Source organism: Orcinus orca, chromosome 6 (assembly GCF_937001465.1).
Source record: "Orcinus orca chromosome 6, mOrcOrc1.1, whole genome shotgun sequence".
Classification (NCBI taxonomy): Eukaryota; Metazoa; Chordata; class Mammalia; order Artiodactyla; family Delphinidae; genus Orcinus; species Orcinus orca.
The window spans coordinates 77258665-77275488 of NC_064564.1; the positions used below are offsets into that span (position 1 = coordinate 77258665).

Genomic DNA, 16824 nt, shown 5'->3' on the forward strand with positions numbered 1-16824 from the left:
CAAGATTTACCTTCCCCCAGGAATATTTCACTAGTGACTCTGCCATTGTCAGTACAGCTGGCCTGCAGGGTCCTGGTTCGCCCAGCAACACTCTGGCACAGAGGTGGGAGCTGAGTCCAGAGCACTCCTCCCAGAATATTCCAGTCTAGACGAGAAAAGGCCAGGTGTTCATAAAAGAGACAGGTGGGTTAACTTGAAACCTGTGTGCTGTTAAGTGTGGCTAATTTATGCTCCACTTACTGGGCACTGTCATCCTCTGCTTTGTGTGGACATGTCTATACAGCTAACCCTGTCCCTAGGACATCTAATCTCATCAAGACCAAAGCCCAAGAAGATGAGCCTCAGATACTCAGTGCTTCCCGGCCCTGCTCTCTGTGTTCATGCGTCTCCCCTGAGCAATGACCTCCTTTCCTTAGAATGGTGGACACCAGGCAAGCCTCCTGTTACAGGGAAGCCCATCCACTAACAAGGTCTCAGCTTTACCCTACAGTTCCAGCAGGGCCCTGTGGGCAGGGAAGTGACTGTGTATTCAGTTAGTTCCTTCATTTTTTTAAGTACGTATGTGTTGAATGAATAAGTGATACGAAGATAAGTAAGAACCTGTTCTGCGCTCCAGGAGTTAAAAATTCAACGGAAGAAAACACGTACACAATATTCCTCTTGCTGCAAGGGAGATTGTGCGGACTTTTATAATTGACACAATGCTACGGGCAGTGAGGGCAGGAGAGAGGTGCTTTCTACCTTGCATAGTATTGAGGATTGTTCCACAATTTAATTTCAGTTTTCATGTGAAAATACACACGCATGTAATGAGTTTTTTAAAATGCTAAATTTAGTATGCAAAGTTCATCAGCGGAAATAAACTACACGGTCACCTCTAAACTTTAACATGATGTAAAGAGGCTTGGCATTAATTTGTTTTCTTTTTCGTTATAAAACCTATTTTTATTTTTAAAATCAGAGAAGACAGCGCTTCCCGCGTTTCCTGCCTCCGAGGAAGGAGGTATAAAAGACTCCACTCACGTGCCCAGTCCTTATGCGGTTCTCCCAACTAAGAACCCGTGCCAACCTGAGGAAGCAGAGAGAGGAAGCACGCGGAGTCCAGCCCTCCGCCCAGACCACGGAAACGCCCTGAGGATGTGCTGACCTCTGCCGGGTGGCCAGCGGCGCCTGCAAGAGCAGAGATGGGCGAGGCGGGCGAGGCGGGCGAGGCCATGGGCGGGGCCTAGAGGGGCGGGCCGAGGGGCGTGGCGCGCGGGTGGGTGGCCCGAAGCCGCGCGGCGAGATCTTCCAGCGCCACCGGCGCAGCCCAGCGCAGCGTAAAGCCAGGCGAGGAGAGTACCCGCGCGGCCCAGCACCTTCCAGCGTCCTCGGGACCAGGCGCTCGCTGCTGGTAAGTAACTCCCTACCAGGTCCCTGCTCGGCTGCCTGGCTGCAGGGGAGGAAAGGGGAAGGATGGGCTGAAGGGAGGGAGCAGGCTCTTAGCCAGGACCCCGCTGCCTCGAGCCAGGTCAGCTCCGCCGGGGAAGAGGAAGCGTAGCCGGGGCAGGAGAAAGAGGACGCGCGGTGGGAATCGGTTTCGAGCTTGTGCGCCCGGGGCCGGGGATGGTGCAGGGCGCCCTGCCTCGACCCTACTCTTCCGTCCGGTCAGGGGAGCCTGGGGCTAGGACTCTGGTGCCCAGTGTCACCTGGAAGCCACTTTTTCTGGTCTCTTTCCCCCTGGTCCACGTAGCGAGTTGGAGCTTAGGAATCGGAGTTGGCGGCTGCGGGCTTGGATAGTCTGGGAGCGAACATTACTAATCGTTGTTGTCCCTTCGGGCCAGAGGCTTTAACTTCATTTAATCCTAACTGTAGCTCTGCGGAGAGGCATTTATTACCCCCATTCTACTGATAAAGAAGCCTAAGCCAGGATAATAAGTGACTTACCCTGGGGCCAAGTACTGGAAAAGAGACGCTACTCAAGGGCTCTGAAGCCCTCACGCGTCTCCCCATCTTCCTGTTCCCTCTCTATCCTTCACGCCAAGTCTAGGAAACGCGCGCTGCTGAGTCTGTGATGAAACAGGTGATTCTTCTTAAACTCATTCTACTCCCTTCCTAGGTTTCTTTTTGGTTTTGTGTTGTTAGCACCCAATTTCTGATTTAAATATTTCCAATTTTTGTTTATTAGCTTTTAAGGTGGAAGAAGCTCTCGCTCACAGCTCTTTTCCCCCCTTGCAGCCCTTTCTCTGGACGCCGAGCAAAACACAGGCACCCCTGCCTGCTGCACACTTCTCATCTTTCCCGTTGGATGAGGTCACTTGTACGTCCAGCCTCGGCCTTAGGGCTGCCCGGGTGGAGGTGAGTCTTGTATCACCTGGCATCCTGCACACCCTTGGCTTTATTTCTTTTTAGACAGAAGGGAGTCTTCATTTTAGAATTAGTAGAACAAGAGGCAAATTGGGAAGATATACAGTGTTCAGAGAAAGCACGGTCTGCATTTGGTGAGGGGTAGGTGAGGCGTGGGGTCAGGGACTTGCGTGCCCCTCTCTTTAAGAGCTGTTCTGAAAGGCAGATTTGTTTTATAAAAGGGAGGAGGAGGGCTGAATGGTTGTTAAAGATCAGTGTAAATTACCTGCTAGGAACCCAGGCAGTTCCAAACAAGCCCCCCCCCCCCCCCACCTGCCATAGGATTTGGTAACAGATTTCAGTTAGGGCAAGAAGGAAATGCAGGCTCTGTGGCTCTCTGCTGTTGCTTAATGGATTTTTTGCAGGCCTTCAGGATGGTCGTTCTGGGAAGATTTTGAGTTCTCAGAAATGGCTAACTCCTCTGTGTTTAAAAACAATATAATATACGGCGAATTTACGTTTACTCAGTTTTATTGATAGATGAAAGAAGTTTTGTTTGTTTGTTTTCCCCGTTTCATGGTGAGGGTTCAAAGGTTCCTGTCAGCTCCTCTGCCTTTGCTTCAGCCTGGCCTTGGAAAGAGCCTTCTCAGCCTTGGCGCTGAGTATGTACTGGATTCCATTCTTCATTAATTATAGTTCATTCTTGATTAATTATAGGACTGCTTCAAGTCACTAGTTACTTCTTTTCCATTTGCAATTTAGTCACTTAACACTAAGGAAAATGTTTTTCTTGAGAACTATCAACTATCTACAAAATGAAATCAACAAATTTACAGGCACCAAACAAGTAATGTGTGGGGAGAGCTAAATGGACCTTGATTGGTCCCAGATGACCTGCAGAGGACCTGCCAACACCTGGGTGGGTATTGGCCATTTCCTCCCTATAACTGCAGGAATTCTGGTCCAGTGTGACCAGAGCTCCCCCACCCAATAACTGAAAAATCTTTATTAAAAAATATGTAAAAAGGGATTTTAAATATTGGCTCTTCTTTTTTCTTTTTTAAAACACAAGAAATCAAATCAAATTTGGTTCATGCTGCATCATCTGTTTTCAGATCTCTTAGAAACTGCTATACCTGGTGATCACATTCTCAAGTGAATGAAAAATTCCGACCTATGATGTATATATATTGTACATTTTTCATGAAATGAGGCAGTAGGAAACAAATTAATACTATTGAAAATCATCTCTTCCGAATCTCAGTTTCTCTTTTCTATGAAGTGTACATTAGTGTAGCTGCATTGAGGAAAGTAGTCTTTTTTGGGCCAACCAAGGAATTTTGTTACTGTTTATTCATGGTTCTAGCTCAGGATGTCAGATGCCTTACTCCCTGCCTTAAAAAGGGAGTTCCCAAATGACTAATTTTATAAATCTGGTCTTTCTCCTGGGGCCTGTCTGTACTTTTAACCACAATGGCTTTGACACAGGAGGCATGGTTTCAGGTTGTCCTATGTCCTTTTGCCTATCTGTAGCAAACGCATGTATGGTTAGACCAGAGTTTCTCAACTTTGGTACTTTTGACATTTTTGGCCAGATAATTTCCTGTTGGGATTGTCTTCTGCATTGTAAGATGTGTAGCAGTGTCCTTGGCTTGACTCACTGGATGCCACCAGTCCCCTCCATCTAGGTTTTTTTTTAAAAATTAATTAATTAATTTGGCTGCGACAGGTCTTAGTTGCGGCACGCGAGCTCTTTGTTGTGGTGCGTGGGCTTCTCTCTAGTTTTGGCGCTCTGGCTCTAGAGCACAGGGGCTTAGTAGTTGCGGCGTGTGGGCTTAGTTGCCCCCGTGGCACATGGGATCTTAGTTCCCCAACCAGGGATCAAACCCGGGTCCTCTGCATTGGAAGGCGGAGTCTTAACCACTGGATCGCCAGGGAAGTCCCCCCTCCGTCTAGTTGTAACAACCAAAAATGTCTCCAGACATTGCCAAATGTCCCCTGGGGAACAGAGTCACCAAGTTGAGAAAAACATGCACCAATAGTTAAAATGCTCTAGATGTTTATTAACTAAACTGTATACTAAACACAGTTAACTTTAAACTTCTAATGACTAGAGAAGCTATTGGTAAAGTTTAAACATCTGACATTTAAAATATTTTTATAATAAAGATGACTAAACCAGTGTTCTTCGTGAATGGCCATGTGTATTCTGCCAGGTTTTATCGCCAAAGAAATCTCAAGTGTTTGACGCAGCTGTTAAATTTCTAAAGTTTAAAATGTGGAAGCTAAAAAGGAGTTATACAGCAGTTTTCATTTTTCTCTTTTCAGTGTGCTCATTGTCTTTCAGATTTTTTTAAGGTATGATGGAGTATCAGTGGACCATGGTTATTGATTTGAAAAAATTGACACAATCCCTAATTTTAGAACAAAAAAACAAAAACTTTTAAGCAAAAATTTTAAAAGAGACTCAGTCTAAATCATGTTCAGAGTAGAATTTAGTTTTAAAAGAAATGTAAAACTTTTTGCCTAACAGCAGTAAATAGGACAACCATGTATTTCTGTAGTCTGAGATACCCTAATTTTATGAAAGAGAACACTAAGTAATATATGATATTGCTTATCAGAAGAAAAAATGTCCTGCAAGTATAATCCTCTCTTTTTAGACCTTGGGAGGTTGAAAACATTTCCCTGGTTATAAACGATGCATCTTTAGAGAAATCAGACTAATTTGTAAGACTCAGGACTGGCTACATAATTTGTGGGGCCCCTTGTTAAAATATTATGAAGAGGGCTTCCCTGGTGGCGCAGTGGTTGAGAGTCCGCCTGCCGATGCAGGGGACACGGGTTCGTGCCCCGGTCTGGGAAGATCCCACATGCCACGGTGCGGCTAGGCCCGTGAGCCATGGCTGCTGAGCCTGCGCGTCCGGAGCCTGTGCTCCGCAATGGGAGAGGCCACAACAGTGAGAGGCCCGCGTACCGCAAAAAAAAAAAAAAAAAAAAAAAATTATGAAGAATTTCAGGGTGGCGACAGACAGCTGAGCGTTAAGCAAAGTTCAGGGTCCTGTGCAACAGCACACAGGAAACTGGCCCTGGTAAAACTCTGTCTGTAGCTCAAAAGAGGATTGTGGTCACAAATGCAAATCCAGAGAAGTGTTCCTGCTGCCGTGAAGCACCCAGAATTTCTGATTCTTGGATTGTCCAAATATTTTCAATCGGGAGTCTATGTGTATTTGATAATCAGTGCGCTAAATTTACTAAGAACTTCCTCCCATGATTACTTTTTCTTTTGCTAAAGAGGGAGCCAGATAGTTTGCAAGGGGCCTGGGTACCTGCACCTGTTTACTCACTGAACAAATATTTACTGAGCACCTGTTGGATGCCAGGCATTGTCAGCTCTGGGGCTACAGCTGTGAATGGGATAGAGGGTCCCTGCCTTTATGAACCATTTAGTCTAGTGGCTGGTTGTCGGGGGGCAGGCGGCTGACTAGCACGTAGTCACACAGGCAATCACAGTCATAAATGGTACTTGAGAAAAGCACAGATGTTCAGAGAACGTTTAACCTGGGGACCTAGACTAGTTTAGGGGAGGGGATTACTCAGGGTAGGTCCACCTAAAAAGAGACATTTAAAATGAGGCCTTAAAAACGAGAAGGAAGTAGTCAGGTGAATCAGGGTTTAAAGTTCCAGGCTGAAATGGTTGAGACCAAGGAAGGAACGTGGCTTGGGATGAGGCCTCTTGGGTCATTTTTTGGACTTCGGACTTTAATGAAAAGGTAGGGGGGGTGCTTCCCTGGTGGCGCAGTGGTTGAGAGTCCGTCTGCCGATGCAGGGGACACGGGTTCGTGCCCCGGTCTGGGAGGATCCCACATGCCGCAGAGCGGCTGGGCCCGTGAGCCGTGGCCGCTGAGCCTGCGCGTCCGGAGCCTGTGCTGCGCAACGGGAGAGGCTACAACAGTGAGAGGCCCGCGTACCGCAAAAAAAAAAAAAAAAAAAAAAAAGTAGGGGGATCTCATTGAAAGCTTTCAAATGGGAGATGAGATGATTAGATTTGGGTTTTAAAAATGATATCGTCACTGCTGTGTTTGGAGGGGTAAGCCCTGTTGGCATATACAGTGCCTTTGTGCAAACCAGAAAAAGGCTTCCCTTCTGGGTGGACCAATTAGAAAAGATGTACTGCTTGTCCCACTAGATCAGGCCTAAAGGCAGCCCCCTGAGCCAGTCACTTTATGTGGGCACAGCCTGTACAGTCATAGGCGGCTACCCTGGGGAGGGGGAGAATTGGGTGCAGTAGTGCAAAGGATTTTCAGTCACCCAGGGATAGAGGGGGGGCTTGGGAGGGAGGGAGAGAGCGAGAGAGACATTGAGTTAGTAGTTAAAAATCAGTAAGAAGGTAGTGACTATTTGGATATAGTTGATAGGGAGGGAGGTATCAAAGATGATTTAAAAGTCTGACATAAATACCTGAGTGGGATAGGATGGTGAAACCCTTTATGGTTGAAGGCACTAGAGGAGGAGTGGGTTTGTACAAGGTGGGAGCGGGAAGGTAATTCCATCCATATCTGTTTGCTTGTGAGACAGCCATGTGGAGTCAGGGAGTAGGCAACGGAAACTCCTGAAAGAGATCAGGGGTGGAAATAACATGTTTGGGAGGTATTGCAAGTAATCATTGCATATGAAAAAGATCCTCCAGTGCTCTGCTAGCTCAGTCTGTAAGAGCATGAGATGCTTAAAAAAGATCATCCAAAGAGGGGTGTAGAATGAGAAGGGGAGGGGCTGGTCCTGGAGAGTTTGATCACTGTGCTCGGATGGAGAGGAGAAGTTGGTTAAGACTGAGAAGCCAGGTACACCTGCGGGGTAGGGAGGAAATATGGGGTCTGTGGCCCACTCTTTGCTTGTTTTTGGCTCGTTTTTTCAAATCGAGATTGAAGAAACTTGAATGTATTCTAATGCTGTTGGGAAGTTTCTAGTAGAGATGGGAGAGGCTGAGGATGTGGGAGTGAGAAGGGACCCTAGGTAGCCTCAGGATGAGACTGGTCACTAGAAAGACCAAGTAATTAAGAGGGTTGGAACTTTTCAGCCCCACACAGTGACCTCTGGGAAGGGGAGGAGGTGCTAGGGATTGGGTTATAAAAACACTTGAACAGGGGCTTCCCTGGTGGCACAGTGCTTGAGAGTCCACCTGCCCATGCAGGGGACACGGGTTCGTGACCCGGTCCGGGAGGATGCCACATGCCGCGGAACGGCTGCGCCCCGTGAGCCGTGGCCGCTGAGCCTGCGAGTCCGGAGCCTGTGCTCCGCAACGGGAGAGGCCACAACAGTGAGAGGCCTGCGCAAAACAAACAAACAAACAAAAAAACAAAAAAAACACTTGAACAACACCGTTTGGAGAGCTTCTGGGTAGCTGCACAGATCAAGGTGCTGAGCAGGGGCAGCCTGCCAGGAGGAGTAGCCAGGAAGCTCGGCGCCCGTCCCCCCATACCTTGCCCTATGTATCTCTTCCTTTTGGGTGTTCCTGAGTTGTGTGCTTTCTAATAAACTGTAGTAGTAAGTAAAGTGTTTTCTGGAATCCTAGCTGTGTTAGCAAATTTTTGAACCTGGGGTTGGGGTGTCATGAGAAACGCTGAATTCACGGAACCCCCAAATTTATAATTTGCCTGGGCACCCCATTTGCAGCTGATGACTGAAGTGCGGGCAGTCTTGTGGGACTGAGCCCTTAATCTCTGGAGTCTGGGCTGACTCCAGCTAGTTTGTGACAGAATTGAACTGAATGGTTGAGTACCCAGTTGGTGTCAGAATTGGTGGGTGTCAGGAGGAAAAAACCCCGCATTTGGTGTCAGAAGTGTTGTAAAAACCAGCTCAGCCCCACGTACCTGAAATAGCCTCTTACTACCTTTTCTTCAAATCATTTCCCACCTTTCACCTTACGCTTGATGACTAAAGGCATTAATGCTCACCTGAGAGTTTATTTTGATGGACATCAAGGCCCCCGGGGTGGGGGTGGGGCTTCTGGAGGGAAAGGGTCTTCCCAGGCTCCCTCCTCAATGCGCAGGTACACGTCCACGTTCTCAATGTTAACTCTACATTAGGAACACTTGGGAGCTTTTAAAATTCCTGCCACTCAGGTGAAACTCCAGACCAATTCCATCGAATTTCAGGGAGGGGGATCGGTATTCTTGGAAAGCTCCCCGATAGTTCCAACATGTGTACAGCCAAGGTTGAGAGCCACTCCCTCGGCTACCAGACCATTTAAAGCCATTCTGCCCCCTTGAGCTGCAGCCAATTACCTGGAATTTACTGTATTTGCCTACTGTGTATGAACAATTAGGTTGAGACCATTATGAACGAAATAGATTGGCATCCAAAGCGGGAGGCGAATGACGATTCTATCGGGGTGTTGAAGGAAAGTATGAGACCTTCTATTTATAATTTTGTAAATATTTAAGAAGGAAACCAAGCTGTCTTACCAGTTAAAGTCTGTGTTGCCAGTGGTGCCTTCTGGATCTGCTATTCTGTGCGAGGAGTGTGATCTCCTAAGGAGGAGGCTGGGATTCCTCGCCCAGGTGGGGCCCTCCTCACCTCACCCTTAAGCACATTGTGAAGTGTTGCAATTTGCCAGTGACAGCGTATCATTGAGTTATGTAGTTGTTTTATCAACACAAAGGCTTTAAATTGCAGCATCTCTTAAACGGTGAACTGAGACTTAGCCTAGCCGGTGAACTGAGACTTAGCCGTGAGTTGGTTACAGGTGTCCTGAGATTTGATTCTCAGCCACGGGAGCTGAAGTTGAGCATTCGCCTCGTTGGATGTGTGTCAGGGCATGAGAGAATTGTAGCTTCAGGTGGTAGATGCTTTACCATCCTTTATAATGCTCTGGGGAGGGAGCGTGACCGTCTTCGCACCACTCAGCATCCCTGGTTCTCTTCCCGGCACCCACCTAAGAGGGGTTGAGTTTACAGGTGTTTGCATCTTTTTTTTAACAAAAGACAAGGTTTCCAGATTTGCTGCCCTTTCCCAATTTTGCTGTGCCTGTCAGTAGTTGCAGCTACTTTGTAGAGCAGGAACAATCCAAGATAAGTGTGAAATGCTCACAAGGAGAGGGAGAGTGACTGCTTTTCAGAAGAAATTTATGCTACAGAGGCATTTGGAAATAACCATTTGGAAAATGTTTGCATTAGGATGTGAACATGTTGCCAAGAAATATGGTAGATTTGTGAGTTATCAAAACTCTCCCCTTCCCAAAAGAAAAAACTTTTTATTTTATTTATTTATTTAAAAATTAATTAATTAATTTTTATTTTTGGCTGAGTTGGGTCTTTGTTGCTGTGCTGCGCACGGGCTTTCTCTAGTTGTGGCGAGCGGGGCTACTCTTCGTTGTGGTGCGCGGGCTTCTCATTGCGGTGGCTTCTCTTGTTGAGGAGCATGGGCTCTAGGCCCATGGGCTCAGCCGCTGTGGCTTGCAGGGGCTTAGTTGATCTGCCGCATGTGGGATCTACCCGGACCAGGGCTCGAACCCGTGTCCCCTGCATTGGCAGGCGGATTCTTAACCACCGCGCAACCAGGGAAGCCCTTATTTTTATTTTTACATTTTTGGCCACACCACACAGCATGTGGGATCTTAGTTCCCAGACCAGGGATCGAACCCGTGCCCCCGGCAGTGGAAGCGCAGAGTCTCAACCACTGGACCTCCAGGGAAGTCCCAGAAAAAGCTTTTAAAAACTTGGAAACAGAATTGTCTACCTGTTAAAATGTTTTAGGTGAAGAATATCAGTAAGTTTTGAATCTATTTGTTGAATTTATAAAAATGTGACACCTGAGACTAATTTGCAAGAAGGCCTGATTGAAACCAGTTGAATCTCATCAAGGAGCTTTTTATAATTGATCAATAGAAAAGTATCAAGATTTGGGAAGCAGAACTAAGTGTGTTCTGCTGTTTTTCCAGTGTATCCGTGCCACCCCAGAGAGCCATTAAAGCAAAATGTTACAGTACACTGAGCTTGGAAGCAGTTATTCAAGCGCTGGATTGCAAAGTAATTGGGGGTTTTCAAAAATAATGAAGCATATTTAGTATATTGCTTTCATTACAAATATTAATAAAAATTTGTAGTGAGCGAGAACTTTTGTGCCCTAAGTGATTAAGCTAATAGGTTTTATTTCCTCTTGCTCCACCTTTTTGTTTTGTAATGCATATCATTTAAGGTACATATGTACAGTAGTACATGTAATTTTTAAAGAAATATACATATATTGAAGGTAATTGAAGCTTTTACTCTTAGTGTTTGTAGTAAAAATTTTGCCAGCTTATCATTAAAAACTGTGAGTCAAACTGCTGTCTCTCCACACACACACACACACACACACACACACACACACACACACACACACACACACGTATGCTTTCCTTGTAAACTTTAATCTAAAACTGCCTCTTCCCCATGACATGCTCCTGTAGCTCACTCAGTGGAAAATAAAATTGCTATTAGAGTAAAAATAAGTGCTCATACTCTGGAAGGAATTGAATGCTGTGTCTTGTTTCCCTTGAAATGTGTACATTAAACTTCCTTTAAACAAGCCACTTTGAACACTTTAAAAAACAAGCACAAAAAGTCACGGAACTTCAAGAAATCTTGTCGTCAGCCCTTTGCTCTGGGACAGGTAAATGCTTTAAGTCATGTGGCTTCCCTTTCTTTCATTCACTAGCCACGTCATTGCTGTTGTCCGTGCACCCAGACAAGCCAGTTTGGGTATTTTTGGCAAGCAGAGATTGGTGGAGGGCTGCAGTTCTCTGGGCAGGTGAAGGTTAGAAAGCCAGTCCAGGTCAGCTGTGTCCTGTCTTGGGGCTCTGACTGCCTCTCCAGCAAAAGGTTGACTTGAGGCAAGGGTGTCAGACATTCCAGCAGGATTCAGCTGACCGTCATGTTGCAGTCAAGTAATCACAAATTTTCTGGAATCAGCAGCTGGACCCAGGAATGCTCCCAGGGCACCATCCCAGGCTATTCGACTTGCCAGGCTTATGTGTCCTTTGGATGTAAGCGCAGGACATGCCTCTAGAATATCCCTAATCCATCCACATAGACAGAGCATCCTGATCTCATCTTTGTCCACTCTTTTCTCAAATGCCATGTTAATCAAAGTCATTAGCTTCACCCAGGAAGATCCAGTTCTAACACTCCTGCTAATTAACAAAACCTCTGGTTTGCAGTGAAAATACCTGAAGCACTCGTAGTAGCTGCCACTAGAGTGCAGCTGTCCCAGGAATGTGTTCCTGTTTAGGGCTTTTGACCTCTCTAGCTCCCAGATATAGATGAAAACCACATTTACATCTTACTGGCTCTGCTCGAGTATTTTAAAAGTACACTATAGTCACCCTAACAATATTGCGTTGATTGCCTTTTATCAGAGAACTTGCAAGTTCCCTGAAAAAATAGGCATGGCTATAAAAATACAAGATTTTCAGGACTTCCCTGGCGGTCCAGTGATTAAGACTCCACACTCCCAATGCAGGGGAACCCTGGTTGGGGAACTAAGATCCTGCATGCCGCACAGCGCGGCCAAAAAGGGGAAAAAAAAATACAAGATTTTCAAACACATGCACAAATCAAAATGAGTGCGTTTGAACAGCTTGTTTAGCATCCATGAAACCAAGCAGGACCCTGTGGAGCCCTCCCAAGTACAAAGGCTTTCTATGCCCCACCACTTCTTGCCTGTAGGGAAAGGATTTTAGCCTCCTAGACCTTCCCTGAGTTCCAAAGGTCAGATTTAAATAGTTACTACTTAGAGGCGGGAGGGAATGCAGAAACAAAGGAAAGGCAGTCAAGGAACGATTAGTGCAGCCATCAGTCAGGGCCCTGGTTTCTCCTGCAGGGATCTCTGATCTCTTTTACGGGAACTAAGGCCCCCCACCCAGGTGGAGGGTGGTAACTTCAGGTGCATGGGCCCCAGACTGGTTGGAACCAGAAGGCTGATGATTGAGATTGTTGGAACACCACCCTGTTGCCTCACCACCAACCAATCAGAGGAAGGGCACACACCCTGCAGACCTCCCCCCAACAAAGTTTGCCTAAAAAAAACTTTCCCCAAAACCGTCGAGGAGTTAGGGGTTTTTTAAGCATTGGTAGCCCCGGACTCCTTGTAAATAAAGGCTGCATTTTCTTTCACCATAACCCAGTGTCAGTAGATTGGCTTTACTGTGCACAGATGTGTGGACCGAAGTTTGGTTCTGTAACATCCTTAGATGTTTCTGGTTATTTTGAGGATTAGCTTCTGTGCTAAATTGGACCCATTAGGAAAAGGACCAGTGTTTGATGGTAGATGTGATTTTGGAACGTGGTAAAAAGTCAGCCTTACAAGGTAGATTGATCATGCTCAGTAATACCATTTTGGGGAGGTGGGGTAGGGAGGTTAAAAATAAAGTGTAAGTGTAAGAAAATAATACATTAGATTTCTTGTTTGACTCATATAGAGATTTTTTTTCTTTCTTTTTTTGGTTATGAAATTTGACCTGTATTGAAAGGGGATGGAAGAAAAGAAAAGAAGCGATGTTTGATGGCCATTAACCACACAGGAATCAGATTTCTCATGTGGGTTTCTGTGGCCGGCCCTTCCAATCTCCCCCGGCCCCATTCCCCTCCCCCACCAAATTGAGTTGAGGCAAAGCAGTAGAGTGTAAAAACGCACATTCTGACAGGGTGAGGTTCAGGGTGAACCCTCAGCCTTTACACTCACAGTTGACCCTTAGAAAAGTCACTTGTGCCCCTGGGCCCCAGCTTCTTCGTGAGTTAAAGAGGAGAGGGGCTTGGGACTAGCTGGATTTTTTCCTTATGGTTGTAACCTGCTGCTCTAAAATGTGTTCTTGGTCAAATTTGAGAAATTCTGAATACCATGCCCCTTGTACCTGTCCTTAAATATTCATGGTGAGCATTACCATCTTGAGAGCTATTAGAAGGAAGAAGCCCGGGAGTACAGCATCTTGTCCAACTTTGTTTCTGACCACATTTCTCATAATTTATTGGACCACAGGATCCACCTGACCCCCACAACCTAGTAACTGCCCACCAGAGCTGGTGTTTCTAGCAGGACTAGATGCATTCTCAAGTTTCTTTCAGCTCTACAATGGATGCATTGTTTCCAAAATAGCTTTTTACTGTATTGACCAAGCCTATAATTTCCCGCAGAAGGCTCAGCAAATAACTTTTGTGTGAACTCTTTGAGATCAGGGAGATGCATTATTGGTGATTGTATTTTTCCCCTAGAACCTATATGATAGGTTTTGTTTAATAGCTTTTTGTACAACACACTGTTTTGTATAATAGCTGCTTGTGTGGAATTAAGTGTATTCAGGTATTTGTCAATAAAATTGAGATACAGTTTCGTATTTGGGGGAGGTGTCTGAAAAAAGTTACCCTTAGATATGAATTAAAGATTTGAACAATGTCCAGCTGACGAAATATAAACAATAATAATGAATAAATTGCTAATGTTCATTGAACGCTCATTAGGTATCAAGTATAGTGTAAGTACATTACAGGTTGGCTCACTTATTCTGTATAAAAACTAATGTATGGGGCTTCCCTGGCAGCGCAGTGGTTGAGAGTCCGCCTGCCGATGCAGGGAACACGGGTTCGTGCCCCGGTCCGGGAAGATCCCAAATGCTGTGGAGCGGCTGGGCCCGTGAGCCATGGCCGCTGAGCCTGCGCGTCCGGAGCCTGTGCTCCGCAACTGGAGAGGCCACAGCAGTGAGAGGCCCGCGTACCGCAAAAAAAAAAAAACCCCAAAAACCCTAATGTATGTATGATCCTTAACCCAATTAAATTGCTTAAAATTATTATTATTGTTATTTTTTGACATCTTTATTGGAGTATAATTGCTTTACAATGGTGTGTTAGTTTCTGCTGTATAACAAAGTGAATCAGCTATACATATACATATATCCCCATATCCCCTCCCTCTTGCGCCTCCCTCCCACCCTCCCTATCCCACCCCTCTAGGTGGTCACAAAGCACCGAGCTGATCTCCCTGTGCTATGAGGCTGCTTCCGACTAGCTATCTCTTTTACATTTGGGAGTCTATATATGTCCATGCCACTCTCTCACTTCGTCCCAGCTTAGCCTCCCCCCACCCGACCCCGTGTCTTCAAGTCCATTCTCTACGTCTGCGTCTTTATTCCTGTCCTGCCCCTAGGTTCATGAGAATCATTTTTTTAAATTCCATATATATGCATTAGCATATGGTATTTGTTTTTCTCATTCTGACTTACTTCACTCTGTTTGACAGACTCTAGGTCCATTCACCTCACTACAAATAACTCAGTTTCGTTTCCTTTTATGGCTGAGTAATATTCCATTGTATATATGTGCCACATCTTCTTTATCCATTCATCTGTCAGTGGACACTTAGGTTGCTTCCATGTCCTGGCTATTGTAAATAGAGCTGCAGTGAACATTGTGGTACATGACTCTTTTTGAATTATGCTTTTTGCAGGGTATATGCCCAGTAGTGGGATTGCTGGGTCGTATGGTAGTTCTAGTTTTACTTTTTTTTTTTTTTTTTGCGGTACGAGGGCCTCTCCCGTTGCGGAGCACAGGCTCCGGACGGGCAGGCTCAGCGGCCATGGCTCATGGGCCGAGCCGCTCTGCAGCATGTGGGATCTTCCCGGACTGGAGCACGAACCTGTGTCCCCTGCATCGGCAGGCGGACTCTCAACCACTGCGCCACCAGGGAAGCCCTATTTTTACTTTTTTAAGGAACCTCCATAGTGTTCTCCATAGTGGCTATATCAATTTACATTCCCACCAACACTGCAAGAGGGTTCCCTTTTCTCCACACCCTCTGCAGCATTTATTGTTTCTAGATTTTTTTTTTTTTTTTTGCGGTATGCGGGCCTCTCACTGTTGTGGCCTCTTCTGTTGCGGAGCACAAGCTCCGGATGTGCAGGCTCAACGGCCATGGCTCATGGGCCCAGCCGCTCCGTGGCATGTGGAATCTTCCCGGACAGGGGCATGAACCCGTGTCCCCTGCATCAGCAGGCAGACTCTCAACCACTGTGCCACCAGGGAAGCCCTGTTTGTAGATTTTTTGATGGTGGCCATTCTGACTGGTGTGAGGTGATAGCTCACTGTAGTTTTGATTTGCATTTCTCTAATGACTAGTGATGTTGAGCATTCTTTCATGTGTTTGTTGGCAATCTGTATATCTTCTTTAGAGAAATGTCTATTTAGGTCTTCTGCCCATTTTTGGATTGGATTGTTTGTTTTTTTGATATTGAGCTCATGAGCTGCTTGTAAATTTTGGAGATTAATCCTTTGTCAGTTGCTTCATTTGCAAATATTTTCTACCATTCTGAGGGTTGCCTTTTCGTCTTGTTTATAGTTTCCTTTGCTGTGCAAAAGCTTTTAAGTTTCATTAGGTCCCATTTGTTTATTTTTGTTTTTATTTCCATTTCTCTGGGAGGTGGGTCAGAGAGGATCTTGCTGTGATTTATGTCACAGAGTGTTCTGCCTATGTTTTCCTCTAAGAGTTTGATAGTGTCTGGCCTTACATTTAGGTCTTTAATACATTTTGAGTTTATTTTTGTGTATGGTGTTAGGGACTGTTCTAATTTCATTCTTTTACATGTAGTTGTCCAGTTTTCCCAGCACCACTTATTGAAGAGGCTGTCTTTTCTCCATTGTATATTCTTGCCTCCTTTATCAAAAATAAGGTGACCATATGTGCGTGGGTTTATCTCTGGGCTTTCTATCCTGTCCCATTGATCTATATTTCTGTTTTTGTGTGAGTACCATACCATACTGTCTTGATTATTGTAGCTTTGTAGTATAGTCTGAAGTCAGGGAGCCTCATTCCTCCAGCTCCGTTTTTCTTTCTCAGGATTGCTTTGGCTAATCAGGGTCTTTTGTGTCTCCATACAAATTTTAAGATTTTTTGTTCTAGTTCTGTGAAAAATGCCATTGGTAGTTTGACAGGGATTGCACTGAATCTGTAGATTGCTTTGGGTAGTATAGTCATTTTCACAGTGTTGATTCTTCCAATCCAAGAACATGGTATATCTCTCCATCTGTTGGTATCATCTTTAATTTCTTTCATCAGTGTCTTTTTTTTTTTTTTTTTTTCATATGCGGGCCTCTCACTGCTGTGGCCTCTCCCGTTACGGAGCGCAGGCTCAGCGGCCATGGCTCACGGTCCCAGCCGCTCCGCAGCATGTGGGATCTTCCTGGACCGGGGCATGAACCCGTGTCCCCTGCAACGGCAGGCGGACTCTCAACCACTGCGCCACCAGGGAAGCCCTCATCAGTGTCTTATAGTTTTCTGCGAACAGGTCTTTTGACTCCTTAGGTAGGTTTATTCCTAGGTATTTTTTTCTTCTTGTTGCAATGGTAAATGGGAGTGTTTCCTTAATTTCTGTTTCAGATTTTTCATTAGTGTATAGGAATGCAAGAGATTTCTGTGCCTTAATTTTGTATCCTGCTACTTTCCCAAATTCATTGATTAGCTCTAGTAGTTTTC

General features: G+C 45.6%; 1 protein-coding gene across 6 annotated transcripts in view; it reads left to right on the plus strand.

The window, feature by feature from the left end:
• The first annotated feature begins 1264 nt into the window (after window positions 1-1264).
• Window positions 1265-16824, plus strand: part of GCNT1 (glucosaminyl (N-acetyl) transferase 1) — a 202272-nt gene continuing 186712 nt past the window's right edge. For all 6 annotated transcript variants that reach the window (XR_007477796.1, XR_007477798.1, XR_007477797.1 and 3 more), the window contains exons 1-2: window positions 1265-1393; window positions 2218-2337. The gene's annotated coding sequence lies outside the window, so the exon portion shown is untranslated. The remainder of the gene's footprint in view (window positions 1394-2217; window positions 2338-16824) is intronic.